The sequence below is a fragment of the Nipponia nippon genome, unplaced genomic scaffold, assembly GCF_047370975.1.
Source record: "Nipponia nippon isolate SJK-2023a ecotype South Korea unplaced genomic scaffold, ASM4737097v1 scaffold_5, whole genome shotgun sequence".
NCBI classification, from domain to species: domain Eukaryota; kingdom Metazoa; phylum Chordata; class Aves; order Pelecaniformes; family Threskiornithidae; genus Nipponia; species Nipponia nippon.
The window spans coordinates 97,487,315-97,513,681 of record NW_028262369.1 but is presented as its reverse complement, the minus strand read 5'-3'; the positions used below and the strand labels follow the sequence as shown (position 1 = coordinate 97,513,681).

The 26,367-nt window shown below is 40.2% G+C and overlaps 1 long non-coding RNA gene across 3 annotated transcripts in view; it reads left to right on the top strand.

The window, feature by feature from the left end:
* Positions 1–25,822, top strand: part of LOC148052400 (uncharacterized) — a 59,203-nt gene extending 33,381 nt beyond the window's left edge. The window contains exons 4-7 of one of the 3 annotated variants that reach the window (XR_015698953.1): positions 5,757–5,897; positions 7,111–7,189; positions 23,187–23,302; positions 24,913–25,822. This is a non-coding gene — a long non-coding RNA (uncharacterized LOC148052400). Of the gene's footprint in view, positions 1–5,756; positions 5,898–7,110; positions 7,190–23,186; positions 23,705–24,912 lie in introns of all 3 variants that reach the window. The other 2 variants (XR_015698952.1, XR_015698954.1) reach the window with 2 other exon arrangements.
* The last annotated feature ends 545 nt before the right edge of the window (positions 25,823–26,367 follow it).

Below are 26,367 nucleotides of genomic sequence, written 5' to 3'. Positions count from 1 at the left end.
ATTGATGCCTGTACAATACACTGTAGAAAGACTACACAGGTAGGCTGCCTATTTCAAAATATAAAATATATCTCCATGGAAAGTGATGTAGGGTTTCAAGACTTGTTTTCTGGGGGCGTGAGGGACCTCACTCCCTGCTGCCCACCTCTTCCTTGTTAGCAAGTGCCTTCTATGGGTATTAATGAGCTGTGTGATGCTCCCCATCCGCACCATGTGCTGGAAATACCCCTGCAGCTACAGCAGTCCAGGCTGTGGTCTCATGAGATTGCATATATAGCAGGGTGTAGGCTGGACTGACAGACAAACAAATCACATTTGCTCCTGGGTAGAGCCAGGGGAGTTCAGCAGCGCCAACGCATGATGTTGGACTTTCCTTCTGCCTTGGTGCTCAGGCAGGGTGCAGGAAAATGCATTTGGGAAACCTTTTGAATTACATGGGCTAGGTTTGACCATCTATTACTCCTGCAAATCCCATGCTATCTCCTTGAAATTCAAGTGTATAATCCCACAGCCCCTGGCCAGCATCCTTAGCTACGCTCTGCAGACCCCATGCTGATGTGGGTGACCCTCCCCCATCTGCACTGTCCTTTTGGTACCATGGTGCGCCGTTAAAGAGGCATCTATATCCCGCTTAAGAGGAGGCTTTATGTCGGCTGTAGATGAATTAACTGCTGTGTTGATTAGATTTACAAAATCTTTTGGGATAAAAGTATTAAGTAAATACAAAATGATTAAAATCCAGCTCTGTACAAAAAAAAAAAAAAAATGCAGTGTCCCTTGTATTTCCTCTTCTGGCTGGGAAACTAGTGACATTAGTAAGACTGTGGGCTAGGAGTTGGTAAGAACATGATTTTGCTCATGTTTGTTAAGTGACCAAGTACCACAGCTGGACAAGGTCTGAAACGAGTGGACTATCAAGGACTGACTCCTTTAACTGCCACCTCCATCACGCTGAAAATAAATCAATGTCTCCAACAGTAGAAACATGTATTTCAACAATAATTAAAAATAATGCAAGAACACTTTATTTATTTGCAAAATACACGTAACCTCCCGGTATAAGTATAGACTTTCTCCCTGTGAGGAGTGATCGGTCCCTCGGGAGATCTTTTCCCCCTATCCCTTGATGATGTCAGTGAGTTGTTGATTAGCTGCTGACATATGAAATTATGGGGGATCAGCAAGGTTAATGAAAGGCTTCTCTATATAGCCATGCCCATACGCTGTCTCGTTCTATCCTCCTCGGCTTTGGGCTGTATGGTGACCTCAGTGACAAAGTCAAGAGAGAAAATATACACTATGATATCAGTACAGTCTAATCAGTGGTTCTCTGTTAATATCTAATTATTTAATAAAGGGGCGATGAATTATTTGCAGCCCAGAGTTTCTACAAACTGGGGCTGATCTCCGTGGATGTGCTGTTCAACTGTCTCCGCAGTATTGTCATTGATTAGCTCTGTCTTGTTTAATATATTTTTGCAGGTGTGACTTGCATAGGAAATTCTGTTTACAGCCCGGTGATGAAGGCAGATGGAGTTTGTCATTGCCTTGAAGAAAATGGGGTTGTGCTGGAATCACCAGGAGGGCAGAATGACTTGCACAAGTCTTGTACAAGTCAAGTGCGTTTGTCTGTGCCCTCAGTGATGGTGGCTGGAAGTCAGCTACGAGAGCTGTTATTGCCAGCCTGCTGTAATGGTAGTGTTTAATCACTGTAACTTCTCTGTGCTTTTCCTAATTATACTGTAAGAGAGTAATATCTGACAAGGAACTACTGATTTTACAGTTCCCCATCTACATCTTTGTGTTGATAGATAGGACTTTCAAGGAGCACCCTTTCTGTTGTCCTTCTCGAGAGGATGCTGTCGGGTCAGCCCGTACTTTGGGCAATCTGCTTGCTTCTCCTTTGGCCTCTGCCTGTAATTGCGGTCACTGTTGTGCAGCCTGGGTAGCTGAGAGTATTTGTACCTATTAATTTAAATCATCCTCCTTTAAGGATTCAGCTTAGAAAAGATTTTCTGAGTTGGAATGACCTTAACATATGTCACGCTTTCTTCAGAGTGGGTGAAGATTATTTCCATATTAATTACTGTTGCAAAGTTTTTCCTTCCCAGCTGCACACAGCTCCCGTCTGTTCCTTCCTCTTTGGATTTTCCTTTTTATTACCCTCCTTCCCTTTTGAGCTTATTCATCCTACTGCGGGAAAAAAAGGAATGGCTGAGAATTTGTTTTACTGAAAGTATTGTTCTTAATATACATTTATTTCAAAATACGTACGCATATATACATTCCTCTCCTCCACCCCAGCTGGGGACATGGAGCGTGTGGGCTTTTCGTTCCTTGAATTTCCCGTAAGGACAGTACGCTCGGTCTCAGTCTAATGAGGTGTGTGCTGAAATTGAAGCATTGGTGTAGTCTCATCAAATTTAATGTGGCCTCTGTTTTGAAATGAGGAGCATGCAAATAAATTGCCAGCGTTGTGCAAAGCGGCTGACTTGGGAGCCCCGCGGGACAAAGCGGATCTCTGGGGAATGAATGGGCCGAGGTCATGGCTCTGAAAAGGTGAAAAGAGGAAAAAAGGAATAGAGTAGCACAAACAAGGGAAGAGATGTCATTGCAAAACCTGTTGGAGAGATGCTTTTGCCAGACCTTTCCAGCAGAAGGAGAAGGGAAGGGACCTGCTGGGAAGTGGTGAAGCATCAAAGTAGCAATGAAAAATACTGGGGTTTTAGAGGAGCCTGAAGGGGAGACTGAAAGCACACGGGAGATGCTGCTTAACTCCTGTAAGGCATTTGGGAATCTGGGCTTGTACCTCACTTCGAGATGAGCCCACGTTACAAAGTTAAGATTTAGCTTTGAACGTTTGTAAAGGTCTTGGGCTTTAGAAGGAAACCCGATGGGTAAGGAGGGAGGAGGACGGGAAGGCAGGTATGAGAAGGCTGGCACAAAGTCTGCTTTCTGTTTTGGGAGATAAAATTAGACAGGTTTTATTGACTCAGGAGAGAAACATCTGCTGGCTGGCTGCTTTGCTGCTTGCATGTGTCTCTGGACCACGCCGACCCCAGAGCTCTCCCTGGGATGGTTGGGAAGTGAGTCCTGAGATGAGGCTTTGGAGCTGAGGTTTCCTTTTATCCCTTCTGCAAAAAGTGAGACAAGGCCTCCAGCAGCAACACGCATGTGTGGCCGAACAAAGGAAATTATTTAATGGGCAAGAATGTGGGAATAATTCATCTGGGCTAAATAAAAACTTTATTATGCAATTCTGAGTGTTACATGTGTGGGTGATGAAGGATGCGAGCGTTGGTGTCTCAAGTCTCCATTTTTGGGTTGTAAGTGATTCAGAGTAAGCTACAGGTATTTGCTGGGACCAAAGCAGTTATACAAATGGAAATGCTTCTATTTATCTTTGCTTTTGATTTTGCCTGTATTTGTTTTAAAACTGCTGTTTAGCAGCTTCAAAAGTGTCTGGCTGTATCCGTACATTTAATTAAAATGGGCCAGATCCATGGTCCTGCTTAGCTCCTGATAAAGACAGTTGTTTTGGCTCAGAGAGAAGATGTATAGTTGCTCTCTTATTTCTAAATCAATTGCAGAGCCACACTTTGGCTTAGCCAAAGTGCCAGGGGCACGCACATGCAACCCGGTTTAATCTTTTTTTATAGGGGGGATAATTATAGAGTGAAGAAAATGCTTCCTGCAGTTTATCTACGGGCAGGACCTCATGCCACGGAGCACCGCTACGGAGATGCCACCTGGCAAGCGGGGCCATGGGACGTTAAAGGCTGTGTGTTTTTTGGCTCACCATTTGCTTCCATGGCACCTTAGTACATGTGTGAGCTTGATGAGTTGCAAGTTAAGGATAAGTTTAACTGTTTACATACATGCTCTAATCAAGTAAAGTCCCAATAAAGTAGGAGCAAACTTTTTTTTGCTTGTCATTTACGATAGAGCCATAAAAGCAGACTTTTTTTTTTTTTTCTTTCAAAGTAAAAAGCCCATGGATAGTGAAGTAATGGAGGTTTTTAAAGTCCTCCATCTCTTGGTTCGCCTTGGGTGGGATGGAGGGGCTGGTGCAGGGTCTTTTCAAGGTTGTCATAGATAAAGTGCTTTTCCCGTGTGCTGTTTCAGTCGGCCTCATGGCCCTCAAATAACAGTCACAAATAACAAGTCCAGGTTTCAGATGTCTTGCTGGGCTTATATCCTTCGGTGCTTGACTGGAGCAATGTGAGACGGCCCTTTCTTAATACTGCGGTTTTTCACAGTATCCTGAATTAAGCATGTGAGGTGATTTAGGCTTGAAGCTTCTAGGAAAGAGATAATTGTTCTTTTATTATAATAATAGATCAAAATAAAATCAGCTTGCGCTTCTGAAATGGAGAGTTTTTTAGCTGGAGAAGTGTACAGTAATTCTTTTACAGTGTTATCAAATGGCATAATAAAAAAGCAAAAAGCATCTCATTTTCTAGGCTGTTTATTTTACATATCCTCTTTGAATTGATAAATATTTATATTCAAATCTGGGATTCTGTTTGGAGCATCAGCCACAGAAATGATCCAGTAAATACCGCTCGATCTTAAAAGAGCTAATTTTTGTGTGTGCAAAAGTGTACAAATTATTTCATGCCTATATTTACACAAACGGTTAACTTACAGCTGTGGATGCAAAAGAAATATTAATGCATGCTAATAGCAGTTAAGCATCTGAAGTGCCATTTCTGTATGCAAATACCAGAATAATAATGTTTAAAAGAGTTACTAGCATTTACTTAGTACCTGTGGTATCTGGCACACAACTGAAATAATTGCATATAAGCCTAAGTAATTCCCTGCACATTTTACTAAAAAATACTACTTTGCTTTGCTGTATTGTTCTAAGAAAAACTTAAAAAACTTCATATTATCAGAAATCTTCCAGATTATTCTAAAACCCTGTGTTGCTGTTCTTTTTTTCATAAATTTAGCATTCTCTAATAACTGATTGAAACCAGAGCTAAAATGCCAGGGTCGGGATGCGCCATCGTATGCAATACAGAATTACAGACGCACAAAGTTTGCAGAGGAGGTCCAGGAGAGCCGAGCGTCGCCTGGGGCTTACCAGGCCCTGAGACGTTCCCCCTCGAGCAGCTGCCCGGCTCTGCCCCTTGTGCGCCGAAATGCACAATTTCGACCCCAGGCATGTGAAGCAGTTAAAAAAACACCCCAAAACTTCTGCCTTCATCCAGATACCTTTTAATAGTACTTTTTCCACTCTCTGTTCAGACGTTTGAAGAGCAGGGCGGATCAGCCCCCCTCCTGTTTCAGTGCCTGTTTGCCATTCCCAGAATGGTGGCTGACTTAAAAAAAAATTACACAAATTTTGTGCCCCAATTAGCACTGCTAATTGGGGCACACAAGTATTTGCACTCTACCCTGTGGAGATTGTCAGCCAGTCAACCAGATCACTGAGTCACCAAGAGCATGACTCTAACCCTCAGTTACTATTTAATCAGGTGCAAAATCAGAGGTCCCTCCAGGAAGGACACAGTCCTGCTACTGGGTATCAATGAGAGGAGCTGCTTGGGGCTTTTTTTCTTCCTCTTAAAAAAAATTTTCCTTTTTTTTATTTTTTAAAGGCCAGAGTTTAAAATAAAACCCTGAACAGTTGGGAAGGAGACTGCTGGTAATTCAGCATCATGTGCTAGGGAAGTTTAGGGTTTGCGGGGTGCAGTTAGCTCCTCTACAGGGATATTTTGGTTAGAGAAATACCATTTCATCTGCAGGTCGGGAGCAAATCTGGCCGAGCGTGGTGACGGTGGGATGAGCATGGTGGTGTGCCCTCCCAGGCAGCAGGTCCAGTGCCAGAGACAGGGAGCTGGACATCCTACCTGGGATGTTGCCTTCAAATATTTTAAAGCAGCAAGGTAAACATAAGTTTGAGTTGAAACCTCCAGTGTCTTGGCAAGTGCGTAAAATTTCATTTGTGCAGCCGAGTGCTTCATGAGCTGGGTGATCAGAGTTTCCCAGGCTGGGGGAAGGTGGGGAAAGCCACAAGTGGCTGCAGGGCATGGTGACACTTCTGCTCACTGCTTAAAAATGTGCTGTTTGCAGGGAGGGAGAAGCCAAGCAAATTTTACTGACATGGAGCAAGGCTAAAAATCATTTGGGAGCACTGAAGAAGCTATAAATTCCTATAGTGACACCCATGCAGTTAGGTATATGGCAATATGCAGCAGTTGTGGATGCGGATCATTGACCACATCACAAGCACAGTGATTAATATATTATTTCTTTCCAGGTGAGTGAGCAAAGGCTCGATGAGCCTGTAACCTGGCCAGGGCTGAGGAATGAATACGGTGCTGCAGAATTAAAAATAATGGATTAGTTAATTGGACGATACATTTATGTGTTTGAGAGAAAAACACCTCATCAATACGCTGCAGGCAACACCACTCAACGTTATTTTGGAAGCTTGTCTGAATTCCACTCAATTTTTATCAAACCGTGTGCTCCGAAGAAGGCAAATATCTGTGTGAGGTTTCAGGGAAACAGTGGGAGCGGCTGGCAGGGTGGCGAGACGCATGGCAGCACTCAAAGCAGATACACCTTCTGGCACCAAGAAAATAAATTTTGCTTGGGGCACCAATAAATTTTGCGTAGAACAAGCAAAAATTTTGGAACAAGAAGCATTTTTAGAAAAGTGCCACCAGGCTCAGTCTTACCCAAGGGGCTTCAGGGAAAACAAACTTCCCCAGTAAAACCCAGCTTGAAGAAAGCTGGAAGCAGAGCTTAAATTCATTTGGTTTTGAAGGTTTCGATGCAGTTTTTGACCTGTCAGGTATTGCAAAAGGCAAAGGCTGGCGTTGTGAGGGGGGTGCAGGTGATGCTGCCCATCCCTTTCTGGGGGAAGAGGTCTGAGAAGTGCCTGGGCCGTTTGGTTCTGCGGGTGTAAAATAGTGCTCCATACTTTGCAGTGTTGTGGGAACCACGGGAGTCACTTTAACTCCATTCTGCCACATGTGGAGAAAGAAAACTAGCTTTCTATACCTGCCAAACAATTACTTATTTTTTAAACATGATGAAGTCAGTCAAGGTTTTTCTGCTTTTCTTATCTGCGCTTTCACTGTCCTCCTACAGTGCAGATGAACCCCACAATGATGAATGCCCGATATCCTGATCCTTGCGAACGATGGGAGGTATTTTCTTGAGTATGCAGGTAAGGGAGCAGAATCTAAAAGTCCTGGCTTAAAATCATGTCGGGATCCTGTAGCAAAAGCAGAAGCCAGATCCTCATCACTAAACCCAGCATGACAAAACCCCTCCTCTTGCCCACTTCCAAGTAGCGCTCAGCTGTGTCCATTTGAAAAGTGTTTTTTTGAGATGTGTTGGGGGGGAATTTTCCCTCCATCAAAAAAAAAAAAAAAGATATTCTGGAGTTGTGTTTTAGTTAGACTTGAAGGAAGAAGCGACACAGTCATTTTAAAAAGGAGAATATCACCGATGCACATTTTAAATTCTCTCTGCTTTGACAGTGTGTGATTTTAATGCTCTTTTTCTGCAAATGCCTTGGATGAAGATCTTTGTGCAGAAGTAAATCCTGAACGCTGCCCACTTGGGGCCATGAAGCTCTGCCTGTCCTACCCGGACCAGGCAGCGGCATCGCGGGAGCCGGTGACGGACGCCGGCAGGACTCCCCAGGGACACGCGCCGGGGGCTGATCAAAGCAGGTGTAGGGTCATAGCTGTCGTGCTACCTAAACCACTGATAGCATAGCCGTAATCTTCTGAAAAACTCAATCAGTGCTTCAGAGGAGAAATAATTTCTATTTCAGTCTCTTTGTTTGTGAGAATCACTGGTTAATTGCTGTTCATGTTTTAAGATCTGGAATAGTATTCTGACCCCAAAGCTCTTTATAAGTTATAAAGATAACTGTGAGCTCAATGATGCCCTATCTGCCATCTCACTTTTTTATTTTTTAAATTTTAAGCACTGTCTCCCTTGGAGTCTATTTTCTTCATTTTTAATGAAGTGATGGTGTTGTATTACAGGCTGCAATACACGGAAATAAACACAATGTGGTAACTAATGCCATATTTTCTATAAGACAGATAAATTCCATATATATGACAGGTTAAATATTTTTTTGTCTCTATTCTTTGATATTATTGTGGCTTGCTGTAAGTAATTAGATCCACTAGATGGTGGTAAAGACCATCGACTATATTCTCCTGTAGCAAGGAGAAAAAAAAAAGAAGAGAAAAAAGTTAAGAGTACATTTTAAAAAACCAAACCGCTAACTAAACAAACACAGCTACCTCTCTGTTGTACATATTGAAACCGATTGCAAGCACGAGGAAGCAGTGATGCTTTTGGGCAGCATTATTATACTATGAGGAGCTCTCCAAATTAAATAGTTTTGTCAGGATAAATATTGAGTAAAACGATTATGAATCATTGTGGCAAGTTTTAATACAGATCAGAAACTAAATTAATCTCCCTCTGACTCATGGATTGTGGCTCTCTTTTTCTGCAGATACAAATGAATAGTAAACAACATTTTGGCAATTTTTAGGTTAATCATGTAGAACTGATTACTCAAGAAGAATGCTATTAACATTTAGTCAATTTATACCCTACTATGTGACAAATGAAAATTAATGTTGCTGTTTTTAAGATATCAAATGGGTCATGATTTTAAGAAAAATGATTACCCCTAAAGATAACTGATAATGATGGCTAAAGGCAAGGAGCACCAAGCAACTTAGTAACATTCATAATTCCCTAAGCAAATTCTGTGGAAAAGTAAATACAGCTTAGTCTGTCTGGTGGCTAAATAGGCAGCGCTCTAGGTATTATTTGTTGGGTCTTTTTGTTGTTGTTTTAAGTGTAACATTCCATGTTAATTATTTGTTAATCATTTCTCAGGAAAAAAAGGCATGATTAATGGTGTCCCAACATTTAATAACAAAACGCAGATTTCTTGAGTTGAATGTTGTGTGCTTTTGGTGAGGATGTAATAGTTTATCTTCCAGAATCAGTTATTCTTGTTGGTAAAGAGTTACTGAGTCTGTCTCTCTGCTGCTTCAATGCTGTTTATTGATAAAGAAATGTTTTGCTGTGATCAGCAGAGGTGATGCCACGAAAACTGCTATGGGCATTTGCAACAAGTGGGGATGAGAAATGCAAGCAAAACAGGCAGGGGACAAAGGTCTTTAAGGAAAAGAAAATGTTCTTCATTCTAGAAATATGCATTTGATATCATGGGACTGTTGCAATTAGACTATATGAAGGATTTTTGAACAGATGTTAAACAGGTATGAATTTATCTCCTATCGTATCCTATTATGTTATGGGGAGAACTGGTACTCGCGTGCCTCAGTGCGGTACTGGAGTCACTGAAGGGCTCTGACTTGCTGCTCGCGCCTCTCCATGCACGCATGTGAAGCGTTGCCATACTTTCCCATAAAATAATTGGAAAAAGTCTTGACCTTTTGCAGAACCAGAAAAAAATGCTGCCAGCCCGGTGCGTCCTCCGTAGCTCGGCCGCCTTCGGGAGTGATTAATGGGCGCTTTCGAATCAGAGTGCTTGCGCTTTCTAATAGAGGCGGTACATTAAGGGGAACATGTTTGTTTTAAATCACTTTTCATATGTTTAAACATTACATTGCATACTGTAGTTTTATCATATACTATGTACCTATGATCAGAACACAACTTTATTGATTTTAACAACTTCTCAGACTGTAGACATTTAAAGCAGTTTTTGGGGGGAATTTTATGGTACTTATGGCTCTTTGAGGATGGAAGACAAACACTCAGCTCCTGGCTTTCCTGTGTAACGAGATACCCAGTATTTGTGCATCCGTGGAGTGATTGCTTTGCTTCACCGGTGCTCCATCGGCAGCAGTCCAAACCCAATCTGTATGACATATAGAGCCCATTTCAGCCTTACAAGAGCGCAGCCATCACCAAGCGGAATATATCTGTAACCATGCCGGAGCCGACCTTTGCAACCTAAGATGATTTGTGGAAGCTTGTTAAAGTTGGTAATCTACCTTTCTCATTGCTTACCGTGGCATTTTCACTTTCATTTTTTTTTTCTTGGCGGAGGTTGCATGCTGACCAGCTCTGATACCCGAGTTGGTTAGAAAGACCAAGATTTTTAAAAGGCTATAAAGGAGCACTTGTGTTTGAGAGCTGCGCCGAGATCTCGGTTTCTTTGGAGGATTGTTCCTGGCAGCATTTCCTTTATGAGTTACTCAGGGATGGAGGAGCCGTAGCTACATCGTGGCTCTCTCGCAGGGGGAGGCTGACAATGACTTGAACTTCACTGAAAATTCCTTGCGTGAAATTTTTCTGCCAACTCAAATAAACAAAAAACCCCTATAAAGCTTTTCTTTCTTTCCCCCCAAATATTTCCTAAACATATGGCCTACATTGCACCAGGGCTGCCTGTCTTGGAAGAGAGTTTTTCTGGATTTGAGGAAAACTGCCCCGGTACCGGTGGGCCACATGAGTCTGAGCCCAGAGATGGTTTCCCACCCAGCTCAGAGCAGCAGGTGAAGCTCACCATCGCTTTCTTTGCTTGTTTTGGCCAATGTTGCTTATGTCTGCCAGCAGCAAGGGTTTGTGTTGTGTGAAAGTGTTTTTCCTAGGTGTTAAAGATCAATTGAATCATTTGAGGGGAGGGTCCATGAACTCAGATTGCTTAAAAAACAGTCCTTTACTTGCAGGTGGGAGCAGGCTGGCAGACATCTTGATACAGAGGAGGCCATAAATGATCCCTTGTTACAGAATCAGCAAAAAGTTAAATTCAGCTCTAGGTACACGGGCTTCAGGGAACACATTTGTCATTGCTGCTGAGATTTGCAGGTTTGGGGTTGGGTTAGAGATGAGGGTCTCTAGCATGTGCAAGCAGCGGGTGGTTTTCATAGATTCGATGTCACTTTTCAACCAGGTTGGGTCCCCAGTGCAGAAAAGTAAGTTTTGAGTTCTCTGTTTTCTTAGGATTTTTTGAAAGTCATCTTCTTGAAGGTGTGTTATACTGCTTCTTGATAAATGGAGTGTCCTTTTTCAACATTTGGCCCCATCTGTTGTTTCTGTTTCATTTGCTGAAATTGTGTTAATGGCAATGAAAAGAACAAACTTGGTGAATGAGGAAATAGTTGGTCGTAATGGTTGTCAGGAAAATTCTGATATTGTTTCATTTGTTCCTAAGTGGCCATAGGGCCATAACAGTAAAGGGATTTCAAAACAAAAGTAATGTCAAATTTCATTGTCAAATTCTTGCTTTGGAGAATTACACTCTTCTGTGCTGTAAACACGTGGATTCCTCACCAAGACTTGAGATTGGGGAGGAATGGCTTAGTAGCTCGAAAGAAAAGCTAGATGTGTTACCTGCATTCAGCTATCACAAAAGTCCAGTGAAACCTCCAACTCGGTTACGGGAACGACACTTTGAAAGATGGTTTATTTTTTTTTCCAGCCTAATATTGGACTTCGGTCTCCAACACTGTTCAAAAATGAAAATTACTTCCCAGAAACCAAAACCATCAGGGTGATGGGAAGACAGATAGATGAAAGACAGGGGAGCAAGTGACTGAGTTTATTATTTACAAACCAGAGAGAAATAAGATGAAAGGGTCACAATTAAGAATTCTCAGAGGCAAAATAAACTTGGCAGACGTGCTGCTGTATGGGGAGGGCAGGGGATGGCACTGCGAGCCGGAGGAGGGACAGGGGACTCCCCTCCCAGCAGCCACCAGTGCCCGAGCGGGGCGAGACCAGACCCGGAGCCATGGCAGAAGCAAGGCAGAAGGTCAGGTTTTGCCCAGCAAAGGATATGACACTGCACACCAGTTGAAAAATAAGCAACAAATAGCTGGAAATGCATGAAGGTGAAGGTGAGATGACGGAGGTGAGAGAACACTGCTTTGCGCAGGCTGTCGAGCCATGCGAAGGCTGTCAGAGGCTCCTGGGCAGTACAGAAGTACTTCAGGTAAAGACCTCTCGTCAGTCCTGTATATGCTGTAAGACAAAAAGTTCTCTATGGTCCTTTTAGCACAGGCATTTTAAAATAAAATATAGGGGATGTGCACTAAAAGCCAAATCCCATTTAATGGGGCAAATCTTGTAATTTTTTTTTTCCTATAAACCCCATCAGATCAGAGTCAAATTTAAAAAAATGTGGTTTTATTAATGTGTTTTGGGTAGTGCTGCAACACCACATTTTTCTAAACGTATGATCAAAAACCAGTTTCTTGAAATATTTTCTCTTCTTATTGCATACACATTTCAGAAGCATGGTAACTCCTAGAAAGCAGCATCTGGTCTTCCGACCCTTACAATGCCTTGAGAAATGACTTGCATTTTCTTTTTCCTCTTCCAAGAGGTTTTTGCAAGTTCCAGTCAATCTACCAAACTTAAGTGGATCACAATTTCTAGAACATCTTACTTCTGAGTTGCTACTGGAAGTGAAAAGTGGTTCCTAAGTCCACAGATTTTCAAAAGGAGTTTTTGAAAACATACTCTGAGATTAAACCAAGCCAATCTGTCTTTACAGACTTATTCTGCTCTTAAATATGGCAATAGGAGCATTGCTTGTATAACTTCACCAGCAAATACAGATTTTAGTTAGCACTGAACCAGTTAAAAGAAAAACAAAGTATTTTTTTAACCAAGTCTAGCTCCACTCAGGCCTAAATTATTATTTTTTCTTCAGAAACAGGCATTTTAATGTGTCACTTTTCAGTTCCAGCTCAATAAACAACCATTTATTTACAATTTTAAAGCAATCTTCAGCCTAGTCAGGTAAGAATTATTTCAAAAGAATAAAAACATTTTCATTTCCCATCACTGCCAAAAATGAAAAGAACATGAGTTATGAGTCTTGCTATGTTGTCTTAAGTTGATTACTATGGAATGATTAAAAAACTAGCTGTGCTGTCATAGCAGAAGAGTACATTATAAGTGTAATAACAGCTTAGGGATACAATCCATCAATGCCGTACTTGGAAGAAGAAAAAAAGTTGATCTATTTCTTTGGTCATCATTTTCAGCATATTAGATGACAAATAATTGTACATTCATCAATAACAATAGATTAAAGTTGAAATGATTTATTGCTGTTACACTGCTGGTATGATGGAGCACTAGGTCACTCAAGCATTGATGGGGTCTGTATTTAATTTTCACGGGTCTCTTAGCAGAAATAATAGACAGAGAGGAAACCACCTGAAACAAGGTAGATCAAAGTTGGTGACAAGTGATTTGTAGGTTTGCTCTTTGGGAGTGGTGGGCTGGAGGTGGCAACTCTCCTGCTCGGCGCTCTGAACCACTAAATCAGGCGGCTCCTCACATCCTTGCTCAGCCAAGCAGCCTCAGAAGAAAACCTTGAATGCCATTCCTGAGGGTCAGGCCAGTGAATAAGGAGAAAATTATCGTGAAACTTTTTTGATGTGAAAATTCTTCGATGAAACATTTTTATTTACTCTTAAAATAACACAGGAGGGAACGCAGTGCTATTTTTCAAAGGTGTGAGTAGGACTTCTGTTAAAAAACAGAGAACGTTAATTTGTTGGAGTGTTCTCTCAGCTTTTAAACTCAAACTTAGTTATTTTTCTGAAGACTATCTCCAAAGAAATGTTGTGTACAAATCTGACATATCCCCTCCTGCACAGAGTATCTGTCGGAGTAGACCTAGTTAAAAGGTTTCTGCTGAAACTTTTTTTTTTTTTGAACTGGAGTTCAGCATTTCATCAGCATCCACATAGGAATGGTTGTGTTTTGATGACCATGGGACAGTCCCTGATTTCCTGCCAGCCTGCCTGCGCTGCTGCCTGCTACCGTGGCTGCTTTTCTGGAGTTTACCATCTCAAAAGTGGGTAAAAATCTTGGTTGCCTCTTACTGAAGACCTCAGGGCCTCCAGCATCCATCGCTCCAAGAAAGTCTGTAGAGCGTAATTCATTCCTGGGTACCCCTCAGCTGCAGCTTTTACAACGAAATAGTGAGATTTCAGTTGAGTAAATTTTTTTAAGTTCTTGGATTTTGATGCAATTTTCATGAAACTGAAACTCTGCCTAGAACAAGATGATTTTAAAGTCAGCTTAAGTTTAAAATGATTTCTGCTATTATATTGATTTTATGAGGAGGCAACTTTCATGGTTAAGATTAGCATTAAAAATGTTTAGGAGCTTTCTCTGCATTTATGGGATGGAAGCCACCATTGAGCATAATGGTGAGAGAAGGGACTGCTAATAGTCAAGATCTCTGTTTCTCATTAGCCAATAATGTTTTGATAATATTTATAATGATGGAATCCAAAAATAATTATTAATGTACCATTTTAACATCTCAATGAAACGAGAGAGAAGACAGAGAGAAGATCTCTGTCTGATACTGAATGTTATCACAGCTGGGAAGAACTCAGGAGTCCTCTGCATATGCTGTGTTGCCTAAGACTTTAGGATAGGTATGAAAAATGCTGACTAAATTAAAGTGCAATATACTTAGAATGTCTCTGAAAGGCTCTGGGCTATTTTTTATTTATTTTTGACAATATTTATAAGCTTGCCTTAGTACTGTCAATATTTTTATACGTACCAGAGCTGAATTAGGCATTGGATGGCTGAGAAATGATTTAAAAATAATAATAGTAGTAGTAATAACAATAATCATCATCATCATCACCATCTAATGTACTAAGTTTCCCTAACTTTGGAAAATTCATTGACTGTCTAAATAATCTGTTTTATGGTGTTTGTAATTTGTAAAGCAGCTTCAATACCTGGCCATGTACTAATGACCTGGGATAGCAGAAGTAAGCACTTTATTTCAAAGTAACAATTGAATCGACGTGATTTTTTTCAGCTAAAACTCTATGGAGATGAATTTCCACTCTGTCCCTCCTCGAGGCACAGGCAGAATCTGCATATGCTAATGCCATTAAAAGTTAGAGCAAGTTGTATGGGGTCTTTAAAATACAGAAATATCTGGATTCACACTCCTTTGAAAAGCCATACCTGCCAATAAGTTGCCAAAAGTAAGTGACACGAATAGCAAAACGGTTTTAATTTTCTGTCCAGTCAAATCTTACTATTTCACACTCAATTTTCCTTCCTCAGTAATCTAAATAATTTCCCACCTTGCTCATGATGAATGTCTTGCCAGTTCCTACTCAGTCCTTCCACTTTACACAACCTAATTAAAGAAAACATTCCATGATTGCCTATTTTTCCTCATGCATGACAACCTATTATTTTTTCTACCACCTGATTAGGGCTTTATTATCCTTGGATTTAGATTGATTTGCTGGGCACTTTAATAAAACACTACTTAGTTTGATTTAAAGGGCTACAGGTTTCAGTCATTCATAGAATTACTCTTATAAGTAACTCGCATTTGAAGCACTGTATAGTCTCCATGAAAAGGGATTCGAGGGTGCCATGCTATCAGTCTAAAGAAAGGAGAATCACAGGTGGTGTTCCAGTTGTATGTGTTGTTAATATTTCTGTTGTAAGCAGTCAGGAGAGGACATTTTGCAATATAATTTGTCAAGGGTGATAAATCTGTTTCATCATTTCTGTCAAGAATGGATCCTGTGTATTAAAACTACTATAAATATTTTCTCAAGATAAACCAAAACTTTCATATGATTAAATAATAATACATTTATGATGACAAATTACATTTACTATGTGTTATCTGAAATGTGAGACAAAATTAGGTAGTTAAAGTTCAAATGGATGGAGATCAGTTTTGATTTAAAATCAAAGGAATTTTATTAAGTAAATGAGATTTTCATCATTATTTTGTTATATCTAACATTCTCTTCTTTCAGAAATATTACTTATGAGCTTAGATGACAATTTAAAAAAAAAACAAGTGAGCTTATATTATAGCAAAATGTAGTCCAGAGAAAAAGTTCAGTAGTTAAATGCCACGGTTATTCCTGTCTCCCTTGCTGGTGGCTTCGAGCGTTAGCAAGACGAGCAGTGATCCGCAGGCTGCTGTCCCTGCCCCAGCGAAGCCATGCTTTGCGATCGCTCTTGTCACACCTTATTCGAATATTTCTGACTGCTTGTGCCTTCTTCCAGAGCACTTTCTGATGGTTGAAGATTCAGCTCTGTTTCTCACAGCTCTTCCTCTAGCTACAGGTACTGAGAAGCTTGGAGAAGCTTGGCTTTGCTGTGTCCCGTCGACAGGCTTCGTTCAATAAAACGTGGTAGTAGGTGAATATTGGCATATCAAAGTTTGTTTTGGGAAAACGTAGTTGTTTCAGCTTTTGCTACTGTACACTTTCGTCAGGAAATTTTTCAGCATCCTTCAACGGAATGAAACTTTCTTACCTTAAGATACCTGCAAGGCAGCTGGCACCAAATATTCGCATTTTAGGGCTTGCTTCAGCTTGTAGGAGATGTACGCTGTATGGCGCTCCAGCTTGTGAGCCTGAGCCACTTGGTGATTCATTTAAACCTAGGTGTGGCTTTATATCTTGCTGCATAGAAACTTTAATGCACGTAAGGTTTATCTATTACTGAAGTAACATTGTGCTGGCAAATTGGGTACCAAACGGATATATCCGTGTACCTGTGGCGTGCTGCAGATCTCAGTATGGGTTGCAAAGCTAGTTTGTACCTAGCTCGGATGTGTTACACCAGCAGTGCTAGCACGCCTCTAGATGGACAACAACAATAACTGCTTAAGATATAGAAAATCTTGGATCCAGTGCAGCATTTAAAAGCTTGCTCAAAGGGAATCATGTGAAAAAAACTCATTTTGTACCCACATGCTGTGAAATTGCTTCATCTTCCTGGTGCGGGATCGCTCCAGCAATGGAACAGCATCCATTTCTTACTGCAAAATGGGACAAAAGAAATTGTAGTCTTCTCTCTTTCCGTGATATGTAAAATGTCTTCTGCTGTTTCTCATAATTTCTTCCTGAATAAAAGTGCTTTCTGGGCTGTAGGAGCCAGGTGTGTGTGGATGCACCTTACACTCCTGATCATCCCAGTAAATCTATTAATGTAATTACTCACGTGCTTAAATTTAATCACTTGTGCAGCTGGAGAATTAGAAAGAGCTTCTTTGAAGGGGAAATAATTTTATTTTGTGGTTGGTTTACTAATTTCCCTCTTTTTTGGGCACTTTAAGAAGTGGAGAAGATGGGGTTTGTGTTTGCATGAAGGCAGGCTGCAGAGACGATTATAGTGAAAATAAACAAAAGGATCATATAAAAGCCAAGTTGTAGTGCTGAAGAGACTTAATAGCTATAAACTGGTAGCTATTAGCTTCTAATTACTCTCAAATAATTACTGAATAGAATAGTAAATGTTATTAGCTTACTTTAATATTCAACATAAAACATTGCTTCCAACAATAATTTACTGTTTGTTCCGTTTTAATATATACACATGTAAAACTGGGCTGCTTCCTAAACATCCCTAATAAATGCAATTATTGTCAGAGTTGTTTCGAGGAGACCCATACGCTGCATGCCCATACTCTGCTTGCATTGAAGTTAAACTACTAGTCCATTTACTGTGGAAGCAAACTTAAATACTGAAAAAGAAAAAAAAAACCAAAACCAAAACAGGAGGAGAATAGGAGTTACGTGTTTAAGTATGGTTCTGATTTCCAGAATTTGAGAGCACCATTATAGCTCAGGTGTTGCATCTGCTGTCTGCGGAGCTGCGATTTCACTTGCTGGCTAGCATCTCTGCTGGTGATTTTGACTTAGTGTCAGGTATATATATATTATCAGGAGGAGCTGATTAGTTTGTCCTGACTTAGTGGCCTAATTTGTATTGCTTCATTTTCTTTGAAGAGTTTGTACTCTGCTCCCTAGAACTGACTTGAGACCTCATTTATCTTCCTGAAGGAAAAGGGTTTGGGTTTTGATGTATCAAGAATAAAAGCCTACTATACCTTTAGGGCATCGTGTAATATCCAGAAAAATTTGTAAACCTTCAAAGTCCCTAAAGGAGGGCTCTTGTTTATAACAAATGTATATTTTCCATCAAATGTCCAGTTGTAATATTAGTTTTCTTTATTTTTGCTTCAGAACCATGGAATAGCCAATCCTATGATGCCATAACCATAAAATAATGGAGTATCAAATAACAATAATTTTTTTTCATGCTGTATCTCTCCTTATGCTGCTCACCTTTTTAGAGCCTTTTAATTCACTCTGTTTTGTGGATTAAGTTTTTAAGTTTACATTCCTGTACATTTCATTCAGTCCATTTCTGGGCTTCTTTAAATTTCTCTTTAAACATTGAGATTTCCACTAGAATAGTGTTTTCAGCTCTTTCGTGGTTTGCCAGCTGCCTCTAGAAGGTAAATTTGTAATATACTGCTGAATTCTCCCTGTGTATAACTTGGTTACATCCCTCAGTCTTTACAGTAACAGCCTCTTTTCTCTGTGTTTTCTATTTTCCCTTTCAACTAAAAGCATTGAGTCTATTTTGATGTATCTGTTGTGCCAACGTGGAGTGGTGTGGATGAAGGAGGATGGAGCACTGTAGCTTTATTGTATTAGTGGAATAGACAGGGGCAATTCAGAAATGATTTCTTTCTCCTCCTCTGCTGTCATCCAAGCCCTGGTCCTTCACCTCATTGTCGTGTCGTGGAAGTATATGCCTTCAGCTTAGGGCCTTCCTGTTAGTCGTGAATTTACCTTTTATTCCTTTGCTAAGGATATTTTGCTCTAGATTAAAAGATGCTTTTATAAACCCCAATTGACCTGCTTAGCCAAACTTCGTGAGATTGACACCTAATTTGTGTAGGGGAAAAGGGACCCATCAGGCATCTTCGCCTGGCAAGCTCATGTGCATGCGTATCTGTTGCATGCTCAGTTACACACCTCCAGTCCCCAAATTCTGCTTTTTATTCACGTAGGAGGGTGCCCACGCTGGGGCTGAGGGGGAGGGAAAAAGGCAGTGAGAAAAAGGGGTACTGGAGCTCATTGCCAGCTCTTCTAAATGTAGCCTTTTATGTGTTTAGCATGCATTAATCCTGTTTTCTTTGATTTTGCCCAAGAGTGAGAATGGATAACTTTTTGCTTTTCTATTTGTAATAATGAAGCTTTCCTGATGTGGACAATTAACGACTTTTTGTTCTTTGGAAATTATCTAGGTGCATCACTCAGCAGTCTGCACAGCTGCAGCACCAGCCAGCTCTGTGCCAAAGGCGCCTCGGCTAATGCGTGAAAAGAATCAACAAGGCCTGTACTTAGCGGGGCTTTATTTAATTTCACATTTCTTTCTTCCTTTTTTTCTTTTTTTCTGTAATTTCAACTTGCTCACAAAAGTGTGTGCCGAGCAAGAGACAGATAGGCAGAACCAGAGGGCAATCACGGCACGAGACGATGAGATGGGGATCTTCAGTTCCGCTGGAGCCCGGGATGCTCCTATTCCTTTTAACGTCCTGAGATTTATCACAGGATTCATTTTTTTTTACAAGTATTGTTTGTCATTGAAAGAACTCCAAAGAACCCTTTTTTTTTTTTTTTGAAAGGTTCTTGCGGCAGACAGATTTTGGCCTCTGAAGCTATTTTAAAAGCGGGCAGAGAGACCAAAATCTACATTTCAACTTCATATAATATTGTATATTCATAACCCAATCTTTCCTTCCTATGTCACCAGATAAATACACTGTTCCAGTGCTCTACCATTTTTAAACTTCATCGTTGGAGATAATCACCCAAATACATAATAACAACATCATACAAGTACAAGAAAATATGTTTGAAATTTTCTTTTTATTGTAACATAAGATAGTGCTTCCAAAATCCCAAACTGAATTGCTTTTCAGTAGATAAGCATCAAAAAATACATTTCCTGCTTTCGGTGAAGGTGCAATAAGGTGCTGTATCAGTGTAATAGTTCAGAATGATATGCTCTAGTAGTATTTTGATGAATTACATGATTATAGCTAAAACGAACGCTTTCATCATGCCTGAATTAATAATGGTGGTATGATTTGGCAAGTACTCCTGCAGTGTTCTTTAACTCATCACTTGAGAAGACAGAGTTTTAGAGCCCATCCTTTGTCTCGGGGAAACACAGGGATCCTTTACGGTTTAAAAACACAAGAAGCAGGAGAAATGTGACAGCTTTAAAAGGGAAAAAAGAAACTAATGCATGCATACCTTCTCAAGCTCATCATGACTTAATTGGTTTATTTTTCACTGCCTTATTCCAATGTCTAAGGTACCTACGACTGTGTCAAAAAGAAAAAGATCAATATTTTTTTGTGTGAGAATAGGTTTGGTGTATTTTATTTCAACTGCTGTGTTTCCAAATTATTCTAAAGACCTTATAAGGACATCATTTTCTCTTAAACCATTGGTTTGACTTTAGAACTTGGGTAATCAGCATGTTCATTTCTGTGTCTTCCGCGTCGGTTAACGTATGAGGGAACCCGCCCCAGTACTTTAGCTACCTTGGGTGAAGCTGTGTATTGATGTGGCCATTTCGGGGCTACTCTGGGTGGTCCAACCCTGTGCATTAAAATTTCCCATGCTGGAGGCTTCCACAATATTGTGAGTATCTGTGTTGGTACATCACTGAGAAAAACCTGCACTGCTGATAACATGCTAAAATTGTTTGGCTGGTAATAAATGAAGGCTCTCAGTCTTTACGACTGTCATCTAGTACCTTTAACGAGAATTAATTTTACTTGAAATAATAAAAATAATAACCAATCTGCTGTAGATAAGAAATGTAAACTTTTGCAGGCTATTGTGAAAAATGGTGATCCACAATGCATCAAAAACATCTGGGACAGATGTTTCTCTAATTACAATACACTTGATGATTATGCTGTGTTCACTGGCCTTTGCTGGTACCCTCAAAGCTGGGTGATGTTACAAGCTTGTGCTGGTGCGCTGAACTGGAAGAGAGGACATACTGTCTGGGGCAAGACCCGTCCTCTCTGTTTTCCTAAGTGCTTTCTGTCCATTGAATTTTTGCTTTTGGTTAATTATTATCTTCTATGTTTGTATCAAATAGTAATTTTATGCCATGAAATATCTCAAGGCTGCTGATGCAGAAAGTCGAGCAAACATAAGCACACTATTTTCTGAACTCAAGCTACAGGAAAGGTAATATTTGGTGCAAATGAGATGATTATAAGGAACCTCTTGTGGGGTTTGGTGTAGTTATGTATATTATGATCTATGCAGGAGTACGTGACTAATTCTTTCTGTTTAAAGAATCTTATAGTTGAAGGTAAAGATGTATGAAAGACTTAAGAGACCTGAATAGGTGACCTCAAATGAGAGCAGAGGAAGATTAGCTCAGGAGTGCTTTATATAGCTCTGATCTAGTGCTGTTAGAAATCTCAGGATAACCCCTCTGTTGGGCCGTGGTTGGCAGTGGCAAGCGCCAGGTTTCTAGTCGCTGCTAAATATCTGTCCAAACCCCGAGCAGAAACTTGGCAGAACGAAATTAAGCCATGTGGATGCTTAGCGGGATGTAGTACCTTGCTCACAATTACATGTTCAGAAGGTTTACCAAAACAGGACTAATGTTTTAAAACATTAAATGGGTCAGTAAAGAGGGTGGTAGCCAATAATCAAGTACCTCTTTCCCTCACTACAATAAAAAGCATTTAGCAACCCTTTTGATTTCTTGGTAGGACAATGGCTAAGCCAGGTGGATGGGTTTGCTCCCTACAATAACGTCCCTTTGGAAATGTCTGCTTGTCAAAGTCTGGGCTTTTGCCCCTTATCCTGGGGCGGGTAGAGGAACGACCTTTGTGGTCCATAGAAGCTAAATGACTTAACTGTTTTTTTGGTTTGGTTTTTTTTGTTTGTTTGTTTGGGAGGTTTTTTAGGTTTTAGTGCAGGATATATTAATTTTTGACACTCTAATAGTGTAAAATCTGTTAATAACTTGTGTGTAGAGGCACAGCCCCAGTTTAGCTCCTGTTATAATGAAACGAATTGTAATTCTTAATTGACTTCTCCTATGGAAATACCAGCAATATAAATTGCAATATCACTAGAATAAGAGAGGGGGGAGAAAGCCCTTTTTACAAGTCTCAGGATGATAATTTATAAATAAACTAAAACTAAGAAGCCTTAACAAAAAAATCCCTGTGGAATCCAACATTAATAGCCTTTACTTTTAATCTGATACAATAAATCTTGCAGCTATGTACCCACAACAGAAATAACAGAAACCAGGGCAAGCTGGAGTAGATATGGGGGAGCCGGAGAGAAACATGCCCTTTCTTTAATTAAAAGTATATGGTGATTTTCTGGTATTCCAAAGTCAACAAGTCATTGCTGCCAACTCACTGCCAATTAGCTTGCTCTAAAGGAGGCTTTTTTGGTTGGACCCTTTGCCTGAAAGCAATGCAGCATTGCCAGAGCTTCAAAATCCACATGTTCTTGGGAATTTTCAGTATTCGTTTTGAGAGCTGGTCTTCAGACCCCAGGGCTATAATTGCATGTGAATCTCAGATTTCTATCTGTTTTGTGAACTGCAGTGTTTTAAAAGGAAATCTTAAGGTCAGATATTAATTATTTTTATAATGTTATGTACTTTGGAGAGGTTTTTTGAATGGAAGCAAGGATACTGTCAAAAATTTGTCCCGATAGAGGATATAGTGAGTTTCTGCAGTGTCAATGGTGACTGAGAGTGTGGGATGTGGTGTCCTGTGGCACCTGATGTCTGGAGGGCAGGGTAGGATGCGAACAGGTCCTTAACTGGGTGTGTAGGTGCTAGCAGAATGAAGAAATTTAATCTACTACATATGTCACACACCAAGAATGGGAACTAGGGATTTTCATAGGCTCATAATATTGCCAACACCCTACATTCAAAGATCTTTAGCTAGATAAGAGAAAAATCATGGAATGATCTTAAAATTGTGATAAAAACCAGCACACATTGGTCTCTTTATTTGTCTACTTTAAGAATACTCCTAGGAGTATTGAGATTGAAACTGATTTTCTCAATAGTGATCAGGGCCTGGGTTTCAGCGTTATTTCTTCAGAGATAGTAGCATTTTGTATAACCTTGGTTTTTAAGTCTCGGTAATGTAAGAAAGAATTAACTTTATGGTTTTCCCACCATCACGATGAGGAGCGCTGATAAATCTGCTACAAGTTTTTTATTTCTATACTGGTCTTTGTCAACCTAGAAGGATTTGGATGGGAACATACAGGTTTTTGCTACAGATCTGTTTTTACTTTTTCCTGCAGAGAAAAGCCTTGTTGTGTCTACAGGATGGATGAGTTGAGGACGACGGTTCTCCTTCAAGAACCTGCAAATGCGAAGGCCCAGATTTAAGCCAAACTCTTCGCTTACCTCATGAATGGTGACTTAGATTAAGCAAGCTGCCTATCCCTTTAAACACTTTTGTGAGATAAGAACCAATATCCTGCATATGCACAGGGTTTCCAGCATTTAATGGGTTAAATAGAAGATAATTTTCAAAATTAAAGGCCAACACCAAAGTGTTATAAAAATATTAAGTTTATAGGACCAACGAACATAGTTTCCCCTCAAAGCAGAGGGAGACATCATGACTTAGATTTGATAAATATTTATATATATTGAAATTTGAATTCCTTTGGCAAACTCTATGACTGGGCAGAGAAATACACATATCTGATTGAGTGCCCTGACAGTAACTTAAGGATAATGACTTTGAACAAAGCTGTAGAGCAAAGACGTTCCTGCCATGAACTTCAGAGGGAGCGGAACACAGATACTTAAGGTAGAATTTGTCCTGTTACTTGCATGTGAAATTTCTGTTCAGACAAATCACAGTACTATGTGTATTTTTTCTCAGTTTAGAGTGCTATTTTCCCACTGATTGCTTGGGGTCATGTGGCCGGTTTGTATTGTTTGATGACATATACTCCAAAATAACCCTGAAAAAGAAAAATGTTATAAAAAAAAATCCTACCTTCCTTTTGGGTATTTTCTGCATTGTAAGTGGTATGAACATGCAGGGAGTATGTACAGATCTCCAGTGTTGGACATAGTGCTGCTCGGTTTTAAAGATCTTTACCAGAGGAGTTATGCCAAGCCTTTTTTTGTCTACAATTTTTAATAACAGCAACAGAAAAGTGGCATAGTCTCAAGTCCGTTCCTAAACCAGAGCAAACTGAGAAATCCACAAAGTCAGCGGCTGGGTTGACTTATCCTTTCTGGAATGTGACAACATCTGACCAAAATTGTATTAACTGACGATTAAGTGCAAAAAATGAAATTTCACCCTTTTCCAGAGCGCAGCTCTGCCAGGAGCGAGCATTACTCCATTGTCATGCGCTCGGCTGTAATTGCCTATCTGAGCTCGGAGATTAACATCACAGTTCTTAAACCATAGGCTACATATGCCAGACCGCGGCGCGTTGTGTCAAGCCACTTAGGCATGAACCATCAGCGTGCAGAGTGTTACTAAACGCTTTTATTTTTAGGTCATGCAGATGCAGATGATCCTGAATATTTCTCTGGACAAATTGCTAATTGCTACCTTGTTCAAAATCTGTTGGACAATTCCTGTGCGCTGCATCTGATTATAATTTTTTTTTAAAAGTGATACAAGCAATAATATGAAGCTCACTTATGAGGCCTGCATAAAACGGTGTATAACAACCAAGTACAGTAAATTAAACATGATACTCATTACATAAATACAATTATATTTATCAGCCTTTTATAACCACACAAAGCATTTACCAGTTAGAGTTATTTTGGAGTAGATAATTCCCAATTAACTTTTACTACTTTATTTTTGCTAATTTAGTTAGATTTAATTTTTCAAATAAAAAAAAAAAAGCTGTATCAAATGGCATCTCTAACTATTACACTGGAGATGAGATATAATTAAAATGTTATGTATATGGAATTGCAACTGATGGGAACCTCAGCCTAAACTCTTATTTTTGTCTTTATTTGATTGTTGCCTGCACTGCACAGATAACATGATTGAATTGCAAGATGGCTGTGTGCCCACAGTGCCGGCACCAGGAGCTTGGAGAAGAGAGAGAAAGGAAGAGCTTGAAAGAAAAATTACCTGGAAAATCAAACAGGTCAAGGTCTGACCTTTAACGTGCTGAGGAATCCTGTGAGAAGTCCTTCTCCGACTGGACTGTGTTCTTCACCAGCCTGTTAATAAAACTTGTGATTTCGCTGTCTAGTGTGCTATCAAACCTGAGCATCACGCAGAGCTTGGGACCGTTTGCTCTATGCCAGGAAACGCCCCCATGTCTCAACCCAGGTAACAGTGCAGAGCACTGGTCAGAGAAGACTCCGTCTAAAATTACCACCAAAACTCCAAGTTCAAAACTCAAAGAAGCTGGGTCACTTGGGCAAGGTGTCCTGAGTTTTTGAGGCTCTTTTCAGCTCCTCATTTTCTCAAGGATGGTGGTGAGAGACAGAGCCTCTTGGGATGAGGAGAATGCAGGGAATCCATTGATCCAAATCTCATCATAGTGCTTTTTAAAGAAATCTTCCAAAGTAACGAGGACAATTCTGAAAAGGCTTCCTACCTAGTTTTTTTCTTTTCTGGTTTTTACTTTGTCTTGAGATGTAGGGCTTAAAATCTATAGTTGAAACAGAGGGTATTGGATTTAGCCATCGAAATCCATCTACAGACATGCCATGTCTCTCTTTCCCCATCTCTAAACCAGGAATAGTCTAACTGGTCTCCCAAAGAATCCTTCTCTTGGCAGGATTAAACATGCTGACAGCTGTTTAAGGCCACTGGTGTGGCTTTACAGATTTTTTTGGTTCAGGACTTGGCTCGGGGGCCGGGGGGTCTCCGCACCCCGAGACTGTGGGTAGACACGCTCGGTGATTTGTCACGGGGGGGGGTGTGTGCAGTGGAAACGTGCAATATTATTAGACTGAACCTCTCTTAATTTCACCTGTCACTAATAATTAAAATGTAAATGCAGTGTTGCTAATTGTGTTTCAGACAATATGATTTTAAAATAAAATAAATCTGAACTCCAAGTGTTCAACACCGCTCTAAGACAAGAATTAATGTGTTTCACCAGGGAAGGGGGGGCTTTGGTGATGGTGAATATCAGAGCTATCTTTCTAAAGGCGAGGACAGTTACAGACCCACTGTTCATTACTTTGGATGTGTCACATTTGCTAGTATGACAAGATGTATTATGGACGAGGAATTTTACAGATGGAGACAAATATCCATGTAAGTTGTTTATTTGATTTTTTTCAATATTTTTTTCTTTTCTGTACTACCCTGTCCAACCTTGGGATAATGGAATTATTTTATGCCTTCTGCACTATCATCAGGCTTTGGATGGCTGCACAAAGGCCACTGGCAACAGAATAAGATGGCTGTAAAAAAATGCAAAAAATTGGGATAGAAAAAAAAAAAAGGTACACCCAATAACTTGCCCTTAA